Source organism: Bos grunniens, chromosome 7 (genome assembly GCF_055505025.1).
Source record: "Bos grunniens cultivar Pamir isolate PY7600 chromosome 7, Bosgru_T2T1.0, whole genome shotgun sequence".
NCBI classification, from domain to species: domain Eukaryota; kingdom Metazoa; phylum Chordata; class Mammalia; order Artiodactyla; family Bovidae; genus Bos; species Bos grunniens.
The window spans coordinates 43966152-43976535 of NC_141171.1; the positions used below are offsets into that span (position 1 = coordinate 43966152).

General features: G+C 54.2%; 1 pseudogene; it reads left to right on the forward strand.

The window, feature by feature from the left end:
* Positions 1-9000: 9000 nt before the first annotated feature.
* LOC147369340 (large ribosomal subunit protein eL18 pseudogene) lies at positions 9001-9514 on the forward strand (annotated as a pseudogene).
* The last annotated feature ends 870 nt before the right edge of the window (positions 9515-10384 follow it).

The window sequence follows — 10384 nt, forward strand, 5'->3', positions numbered from 1 at the left end:
AGCTGCCCTGCAAGTGTCTCCATGGTGCCAAGCACACAGCCTTCTATTTTCTCAGCAACAGAGGAAAGGATTCCTCCTTACTACCTCTAACTGAAAAATCCCAGGGAAGGACTTCTATTGGCCAGTTTGGGTCACATGCCCATTTCTGGACCAATCAGCACAGTCATGAGGAGGAGACACTACACAATTGGCTGGCTCCAATGAAGTACTCCCACTAGCCAAGACTTGGTTTTAGAAGGTTCTGTGAGATTGGGAGGAGACAAGCCTGGACACAGATATTTTTAGGCCCAGGTGGTAAGGGCTGGAGTGAGGGAGGCCAGAGAAGAAGGTATGATCAAAAGCTATGCTGGGGACCCAGATGAGGATTCACAAATGACGGCACATTGAAGGTGGGGCTTTGAGGAAAGTGTCGGGATTTGCCTGGCCATGAAAGTGGAGGGCAGAGAAAACACCATCAGTGAGAAACAAAGCATGGCTATAAAAGGCGGCAGTGATGGAGGTGGGCTGAAGAGCCTTCCAAGCCAAGTCAGAAGAGTGGGACCTTTGCCCCACCAATGAAGAGGCAAAGAAAATGTTTAGATCCAGGGTCTAAACTGGATCTGTGAGTGAGAAAGAGCCCCCTGAGGTCAGTGTTGGGGGTGGTCTAGACCAAAAATCAGCAAACTATGGCCTGAGTGCCAAATGTGGGCCTTGGCTTGTTTCAATAAAGTTTTGTGGGCAGACAGCTATGCCCACTCATTTCTACATCACCTATGGTGCTTTCACTACCAGAGTACAGCTGAGCTGTCCTAACAGAGACCGGCTGACCCAGAAAGCTGAACTTCTTTACTCTTGGCCCTTTGGAGCCTGGTGCAGAGGAGTGAGAGCAGAGTTGGGGGCCCAGGAACAGGTGAGGCTGTGGGGAAACTGAAGAGGGGGCCCTTCCCAGGGAGATCAGGAGGCAGGACGGAGGATGTGGGAAGGCCTGAACGTGGAGGTGGAGGAGGCTGAGTAGACAGCGTCTTTAGCTTGGAGGTGGGTGGCCTGCTAGGCCATTGGTGATGGGGACACAAGAAGGACCCTGAGGCCAGTGAAGCTGGCTGAATTGGGGGCCTGGGGCAGTGGAGTTGGCTCCCAGGGGAGGAATGCAGTGGCCCATGGGCCTAGAACCTTCCATGGGTCCCAGAAGGCTTGGGCCAAGTTCCCCAATGGGCCCTGTGGCCCTGCGGGCCGCCTTCAAAGGGGCCCCTGTGTTGCCAGAGGTCACCTGGTGACTGAAGAACAGAAGAAGAGCCCCCCAGCCGGAAGGCCTGAGGGTCCGGAGCTGCGCTGCCCACAGGGCAGTCATCCATCATGTGCGGAAGTCCTCCTGGTGGCCGCCTGGCTAGTCTAGAGGGAACTGCAGAGTCGGGAAAGTTTTCTCTGAGAGGAAGCCCCGGAGCCACCATCCAGGGCATTTCTGGGGTGTGTGGAGACACTGTAAGCAACCAGGGGAGAGCTGTCCACGCTGTGAGGGGCAAGGGTGGCCTGGTGACTGAGTCGAGCTCAGACAGAGCTACAGAGGACAACCAGAGGCCTGAGGGCTTCATCCCACACAGAATGGGGCCCTTGAGCCTGCACAAAAGGCCCGTTGGCCAGGACAGCTCCCTGTGCAAGCTATGACTCTGGCTCTGGGCTGGGCCCCTGTGGCCTCCCGTGCTCCACAGGCCCCCGCCTGGCACAGCCCCTGGTGTGCCGAGGATCTCCGGAAGGATGGGCCGTGGGGAAGGCCAGGCGATCGATAGCTCCGTCAGCGGCGAGGGCGGGAGGAAGCCAGGCCCCAGGCGGCTGCCTGCTGTCCCCCACCCCACCCTCCAGGAAGGCGGATAAGACTCAGGGACCCTCTTGAGCGAAGCCGGGCACCCGCCTGCCACCCGGCACCCCTATCTGCCGCGGAAGGACCCAGTTCCTGAATTGCTTGGATGGGCCGCATCGCAGGCCTCCACCGAAGCCTTTAATAGCCTGGGCCTAATGTTTTATTGTTGGTTTTAAAAGTGTAATTAGTTCAAGTGTAAACAGAAAAAACCTGCTTAATTAAGAATTTTTAAACAGGGGCATAAAAGCGCTGGCGGAAACACTGTGAACCCCTAACTGCTTTCATAAAATCGATTGAGAAGAGGCTCCGAGCGCACGGGCCGGGCGGGGCGGGGGCGCGGGGGGCTGTGGGCGAGCCTCCGGACTGATGCCTTTCACCCGACCAGGCGCAGGCCCCAGGGACCTGCCGGTTTACGACCGGGGTCTGGGGACCCGTACCTAATGATTTTTACGCATTAGTGGAGATGAGAGTTGGCTAAGACCAGACTGTTTAAGAAGCCTTTATGGGTATCTTAGAGCTGAGTCCCGTGACCCCGGGGCTTCCTGGGTGGTGAAAACCCCCACCCCCACCATGGAGGCCCTCCTCCTGACCCCTTCTTGGGCCGGTGGCCGGTCATCCTCTCCTCGTGGACCACATACACAGGACGGTGGACAGGGGAGGTCCGTGGTCACTGGCTCACCTCTCAGCCTATCAGGCAAGTCCCCTGCAGGTATGGACACCCACCCTCCGCATCAAGTGCGTGGGCTTACTGCAGGATGCTGGCAGTGCCTGCCTTCCACAGGGGCAGGAGGTGTCCACAGAGGTGCGTCAGGCTTGGAAGGAGCCAGGGTTCAAGGTGAGATCATCTGGATCCGGCTGCTGGGAAGGGGCTGGGTGGGACTGTCACCCTTCACCCAGAGGCCATACGGGCCCCAGGCTAGGCCCAGCACCTTGCCCAGTCCCAGAGTTTGTCTGCTTGAGCATCACGTTTGAGAAGCAGGGAGAAATTCCAGAGAGCCAAGTGGTTGATGGCACCATGCAGGGGTATAGACTGGAGCCTGTGGGCAGGGCTCCTGAAGGTCCCGGGACCAGCCTGGCAGGGCGTGGAGTGCAGGCTGTGGTCCAGCCCCAGTGCTCTCTCTGTGAAGGGGTCCCCTCTTCCCTCACCCTCTCCCCCACAGCAACTTTCTGAGAATAAGAATATGCGGTGATTGCAAAGTGGTTGGCAGGTCTAGGTTGGGATCTGGGACCCACTTCCAGTCTCGGAGCCTTGGGTGTTGAGAGGGGTTGGTGGTCTTCTTCACCTTTGTGCCCTGAGACTCTCCTTGGTCTGCCCAGTCTTGCTCCCCAGAGACGGAGATGGGGGATCAGAGCCAGCCAGAGCCGAAGGCCTCGCTTGTCAGGAGCTTCTCAGATTCTGCTGCTACTGTGGCTCCAACCCATGTGGCCAGAATGCTGCCCCAATGGACTGGCCTGGAGACCCAGGCTGACCCAGCCCCATGTGACCCAGGAGTCATATCCAGTGATTCCTGGCTTCGACGCCTGAGCTTGGATCTGCTGAGCCACGTGGAGACCACCTGGGAGGGCTCAGAAGGAGAGCCTCCCTTTCCAGAGCAGAGAGGCCACCTGCAGGAGGCCTGGGCTCCGCGTCTCTGGAATCTGGGCAGGAAGGAGCCCTACGGACACCCCTCAGGTGATCAGAGAGGCTGAAATGGCTGCCTAAAGCAGCCCAGTGGCTTGCAGTTGGGGGACTGAGAATCTTGGGGCCTCTCTTCCTGAGGGACAGGGACCAGGTGGATCCCCTTTGACCCCCTGCCCACCTGCCCAGTGGTATTTGGGGCATCTGGGCTGAGCCCATCAGTCTAGGGGGTGCACCGTGTACATCATAACGATATTGATACGTGGAGGGAGGCTGGGGCCCAGCACGGAGGCTGCCGCCCGGGGCCTGCCTGCTCGCAGCCGCAGCCACGAAGGCAGATCAATAACTGGCGAGGCAGACAGACTGGGGATTTCTCTCCTCTAATTGGGAGGTGTCAGCGGGGGGAGAGGGGGCAGTGCCCAGATGTGCAGGTGTGGCTGGCCCCTCTGTGGCCAGCGCTCAGGGTCTTAGCCCCGCTCAGCAGCTCTCTCATTTGTGAGTCTATCTCTGTTTCTCTCCCCGTGTCTCTGCATTTCTTTGTCTTCTGTGTCTTTGCATCTCTTTATCTCTCCTTTCCTGTTGGTCCCTGCTTCTCTGCGTAAGTCTTTGTGGGTCTCTGTCTCTCTTTTATTTTTAAATATTTATGTATTTATTTTTATTTGTTGGCTATATAGCATGTGGGACCTTAGTTCCCCGACCAGGGACTAAACCCGCCCCCCCTGAATTGAAAGTGCAGAGTCTTAGCCACCTGCCACCAGGGAGGTCCTTCTCGTCTCTCTTTTAATCTTCATTTCTCCATCAGTCTCTGTCTCTCTCAGTGTCTATCGCTCCTTGTCCCTCTCTGTCTCTCAATCTCTGTCCTTCTTTGTATCTCTCTCTTTTTTCCCCCCTCTCAGAATCTAAACTAGAATCTGAAATCTCTCCCAGAAATCACACTCAGGAGCCCTAGTCCAGGTTGGGGTGAGTTGGGCTCACCTCCTCATGGACCTGGGCCCCCTACTCTGGCCCTGGTTGAATGTCCTTCGTCTGCAGAGGGTTTGTTCAAGTTTGAACAAGTTCCCCTCCTGTAAAAGCCATGAGATCTCCATGGGAAAATCCCATTCTGGCTGTGATCTGCATTCCTGGAGATCATCATGGGGCCTGGTACATCATGCCCCATCTGTTTGGACCCTTGTCCTTTACAGGGTGGGGGTCTGTGCTACAAATGAGCAGACCCATCAGCTCCCCGTCCTTTCCCTGCCTTGTGCATGTTTGAGTCTTCCTCTTAGTGGGGCCCTGACTGAGTTCTCAACCCTTTGGAACCTCAGGGCTCTGTCTGCAATGTGGAGGTGAATTTCAGAAAATGACTCCCATTCCCTGTGATGAGCAGGGTTCCCTCAGCAGGCAGATGCTTGTGGGTGTGAGGAACAGGAAGCTGGATTCCAGGGGCACCAATAATAGAACTGTAGAGTGGATCTACGAGCTGAAAGTCAAAGACTGCGGTTGCAGGTAAGGCTTGATCCAGCAGTACAGCTTGGTTACCAAAATCCCAAAGATGATGGCCAGAAGCCTCTTCCCTCCTTCAAGCTCAGTGGGAGAGAGACAGAGAAAAAGGAAAGGAGAGAGAGGGAGAGGGAAGGAGGCACATCCCTCATGGTCCCTGAAGCATTTCAAGGCTTGGATTGAATCATTTAAGTCGCAGGACCACCCAGCCTTAATCCCTGGGGATGGAAATAGGGGCCACTGAAAAGGGAGAAGGATGATATGGATGTGAGCAGCCAATGCTGGTGCATAGAACTTCTCCTTCCTCTGGGAGAGGGTGGGGGAGTCGAGGAAGGTGCAGCAGATGCTTGTGCAGCTGGGGTTAATCCAGCCCACAGGTCCAACCCACCAGTGGTCAACTCCAACTTCTTTCCACCTCCAGCTCCAGTGCTCCCTCCTCCAGGCAGCCTTCCTTGACTGCCCCTCTCTGAATTTCCCGATTGAAACCCTGCTTCTGGCCTGGCCCTGGGCTGTGCTTGTCCAGCTCTGTCCTTGCCCCTTAAGGCCATGGGTCTCATGGCCTCTCTGCCCCTCTGCCCATATTGTCTACATGTCATTCTAATAAATCCTTCCTCCCTCTGCTGCCCCTGCCCAACCTCAGTTTCTCCTCCTGTAGGAGTATCTTGGGGCTTTTCAGGTGGTGCTAGTGGTAAAGAACCCACCTGCCAATGCAGGAGACATAAGAGATATGGGTTTGATCCCTGGGTTGGGAAGATCCCCTGGAGGAGGGTATAGCAACCCACTCCAGTATTCTTACCTGGAGAGTCCCATGGACAGAGGACCTGATGGGCTACAGTCCACAGGGTCGAAAAGAGTCGGACACAACTGAAGCAACTTAGCACAGCATAGCACAGAGAAGTATCTTGATCAGGGGAGGATCTGGGAAGTGGAACAGGAGTCTGTCAGCCAGCATCTCAGCTAGAGAGGGAAAAAAAACACAAATCTCTGGTGAGATTTGAATTTCAGAGAAGCAACAAATACATTTTTCATGCAAGTTTTAATATACTCTTGCTTGCAGGCATGTCCTGGCTGCAGGGGACCACAGGGGCTGTGCCTTCTAGCTCCCCACACGCTGGGGTGGGTGCGGGGAGGCCCCCCAGGGCATCTGAGGATGGGGGCCTGGATCCCTGCAGTCATCATCAGCACTCTGCACCCAGGACCCACTTATACTAAATAGTCACTGTTCAGCAGAACTCACATGTGACTGGGTCTCCTGATTTTATCTGGGGACCCTAGTTGGGGAGACAGGCTCTGCAGGGCCTGGCTGATCTCTGGAGCATTTATTAAGCACCTAATATGGGGCTTAGACACTCCCCTCAGAGGTGGGGGCTGGGCCGGGAAACCCAAGTAACCAGTTCCTTGGGGATAGTGTGACCGGGCTTCTGGAAGCCCCCAGCCCAGCCAGGCCTGGCCACTGCATCCCTCCCAAGGCTCGATTGCACAGATCGATGCCTTCCCTCATGGTGTGGTGTTTGCAGGAGCTGTAGCCCTGATCGAAGCGGGCAGGGAAGGGGACGGGGAGGGCGGGAGGCAGTGGAGTGGGATGGGGGATGGACTGAGCGCGTGCGCATGTGTGTGTGTGCCCGTTACATGTGCGCAGCTGAGGGTACACGTGTGCCCACATCTGTGTGGGAGCATCAGTGTGTCTGCTGGCCAGTAGCTTGTGTAGACATCCAGCCAACCTGTGTCCCGGTGTGGATGTTGGTGTGGTCTATGTAGACACGTGTGAACACTTGCATGAGTGCGGTGGACCCTCTGACCTTGTCTTCTGTGCTGGTGGCCTGCCCGTGTTGAAGAGGTCCCCCAGAGCCACGGGTGGTGAGGGTCAGCAGGGGGCCTTAGGAAGCCAGAGTCAAGGGTGTCGAGTGTCCTGTGTTGGGGGCTCTCCCAGGGCTTCCTGCCTTGGCTGCCCACACGTAGATACCAGGATGGTGGTTCCAGGTGTCCACCTCCCCTTTCCAGCTGGACAGGAGCGGATGAGACCACTGGGTCCTCCGGGCAGACACTTGGCCACCATCCCGCTAAAGCCATTTCATAAATTCCCAGTGTGGGAGGGCCGGAGGGTCTAGGGGGATCCAGAGACAGCGACAGAAACAGAGAGAAGGGGGAGGGGTGGGGGACAGAAAGGCGCTGAGAGACACCCAGAGAGCGGCAGTTCACATGTCTCTCTCTCTGTCAACTTGACTCCCTCAGGCCCGCAGGATAACAAATCCTTACACAGAAACAGGACTAAATGAAGAAGCCCCCTGGGGCACTCGCTCCTGGGGTGACCTGAAGGGCAGAGCTTGCTCCTTCCCTCAGAGGCCCCGGCTGGCATGCTGGCCTGCGGAGCTGGGGGGTCAACGTCCCCATAGCTGGTGGATGGACCCCACCATGGGCACTCTGCCCAGCAGTTCCCTCTACCTACACCCTTCTGCTCACAGCAGCTGGAGGGACTGACATGCCAATGAGCTTGTGCCACTCTCCTGCTAAGACCCTCACTGACTCCCTATTGCTCTTATGATCAGATGCCGACTCCTCGAGGTGGCCATGTCAGAGGTGGGTCCTGCTGTCCATCCCCATTTCAGAGAGATAAATGCTGAGGCTTGGAATGGAAAAGGGACTCAGCCAAACTTCTGAGTTCTGGCTCAGCTGGGAGAGGAACAGAAGCAGTGGCTGGGCCTGAAATGGTACGAGAGGGAGGTTGGACACGAGACAGGAGCCCAAAATGGGGAAGGACCTGCTCAGTCTCCAGAACACAAATGCGGTACCCATAATATCCCAACATGAACACACAGGCATGTTTGTCCAAAAGAGACTCACTCAGGTCCTAGTGACTCTTAGTCACCAACAATTATGACAAAATTTCAGTTCCTGCTTCCAGGCTGTGCGTTCAAGGGGAGATGTATCTGCATGTGCTGAGAAGTGACAGTGAGGGAAGCGGCAAACAGTGTAGACCCACAGTCAGAAGTGAGGTTCCATGCTGCTGCTAAGTCACTTGTCGTGTCCGACTCTGTGCGGCCCCATAGACAGCAGCTCACCAGGCTCCCCCGTCCCTGGGATTCTCCAGGCAAGAACACTGGAGTGGGGTGCCATCACCTTCTCCAGTGAGGTTCCATACTTAGGGGCTTATTAAGTGCAGAAATCAAAAGTACTACAAAGACCAGCCATCACCCCAGAAAACCAATCTTCATCTGGACCCCCATTTGCCCAGAAGTCACAATCCATTCCTCAACTCTGTTTCAATAGAACATCAAATCTGTGATATAGGTTTTTTTTTTTCTTTTTTTTTTTTGGCCACACTGCATGGCTTGCAGGATTTCAGTTCACTGACCGGGGATGGAACCTGGGCCCTGGCAGTGAAAGCTCTGAATCCTAACCACTGGCCACTAGGGAACTCCCTGAGATATCATTTCATACTATTAAAATAATGTAGGCTTTATTTTCATTTGTTGTTCAGTCATTCAGTCCTGTTCAACTCTTTGTGACCCCAGGGACTGCAGCATGCCAGGCTTCTCTGTCCTTCACTATCTCCTGGAGTTTGCTCAAACTCACGTCCATTGAGTCGGTGATGCCATCCAACCAGCTTATCCTCTGTTGTCCTGTTCTCCTCCTGCCTTCAAAGTTTCCCAGCATCAGGGTCTTTTCCAGTGAGTCAGCTCTTTGCATCAGGTGGCCGAATTATTGGAGCTTCAGCTTCAGCATCAGTCCTTCCAGTGAATATTCAGGATTGATTTCCTTTAGGATTGACTGGTTTGATCTCCTTGCAGTCCAAGGGACTCTCAAGAGTCTTCTCTAGCACCACAGTTCAAAAGCATCAATTTTTCGGCGCTTAGTCATTTAAGACAATCATGATAAAAGGGAGAGAAAATGAAAGAAAAGTTGTCCCATCCATCTGTCACAAATTGAATATAGCATTGTCGCCCCCCACCCAAATTCATGTTCACCGCAACCTCAGAATGGGACCTTCTTTGGAAATAGGGTCTTTGCGGATGTAATGAGTTAGGGTATTGAGATGCTTTCCAGACCTGACTGAGGAAGTGCCATAATGGGGGTTGACATCCACCATAACAAGGACCAAAAGGTTCGTTGCAAGGAGCCCAAGAGCTAGGACGCCTATCAAAGGCTGCTGGTCAAGCTGAACAGGCCAGACCAAGCACCTCCATTTTCAGTCAAGTTGTACTGAAGAGATTGTGAGCTACACCAGCCGTCCACCTTGGTCCCTTTTCCAGATGATAGAGAAGATGAAGTTTTCGGGCTGGACAGGCAAGATAGCTGTGGTCATGGGGGCTGCAGCCAATGATGTGTGTGTCTAGGAGGTGCCCAAACTGAAGGTGTGTGCTCTGTGCCCAGAGTTGCATCCTCAAGGCCGGGGCAAGATCCTCACCTTTGGCCAGCTGGCCCTGGACTCCCCCATGGACTGTGGCCCTGTCTTCCTCTCTGGTCCTCCCCAGGGCTGAGAGGTGTACAGGCATTTCAGCAAGGCCCTAGGAACCCGGCATAGACACACCAAACCCTCTATACACTCCAAGGGCCAGAAGCTCGAGCACACCAGAGGCTGATGAGCCAGTCTCGGCTACACAAACTAACCCCAGATTCTACCTTGTTATTGAAAAGATTTGTGATGCTAAAAAAAAAAAAAAGAAAGAGTCTTGAGATGACATCATTCTGGATTTAGGGTGTGACAGAAAAAGACAGAGAAACATACAAGGAATAAGGTGATGTGAAGAGGAGGAGCAGAGACTGGAGTTATGCAGCCATAAGACAAGGGCTGCCAGCAACACCAGGAGCTGGGGAAAGAGGCTGGGTTTTTCCTGCAGAACCTCCAAAAGGAATCAGCCCTCTGACACCAGGATCTTGGAGTCAGGCCTCCAGAACCGGGAGAGAATAAATACTGTTGCTTTAAGCCATTCAGTTTGTGCAACTTTGTTACATGGATGGACCCGAGAACACTCACACCTCTTCCTACTGTTATAGCATCTGCCCTGAAACATTTGTGTGTGACCTTTCACCCTTTTTCATGTTGATGGGAATCTTTTCTTCCTGTGTGTAGTTCATCCAAGACACTGCTCTCTTGTCAGTTTACAAGAGTATGTGAATGTTTTCCTAAGTGAATACTCAGCAGTCGTCATCTTAAATACTGGGACACAGATATATCATCATATATTTATTCATTAAAGATTTATTTATTTTTGGCTGTGTTGGGTCTTTGTTGCTGCAGGTGAGTTTTCTCTAGTTACAGCAACTTGGGGCTACTCTCTGGTTGCACTGATTGGGCTTGTCATCGCAGTGGCTTCTCCTGTTGTGGTGCATGGGCTTAATTGCGCCTCTGCATATGGAATCTCCCTGGAGCAGGGATCAAACCTGTGTCCGCTGCATTGGCAGGTGGATTCCTAACCACTGGACCACGAGGGCAGCCCTATCATCATTTG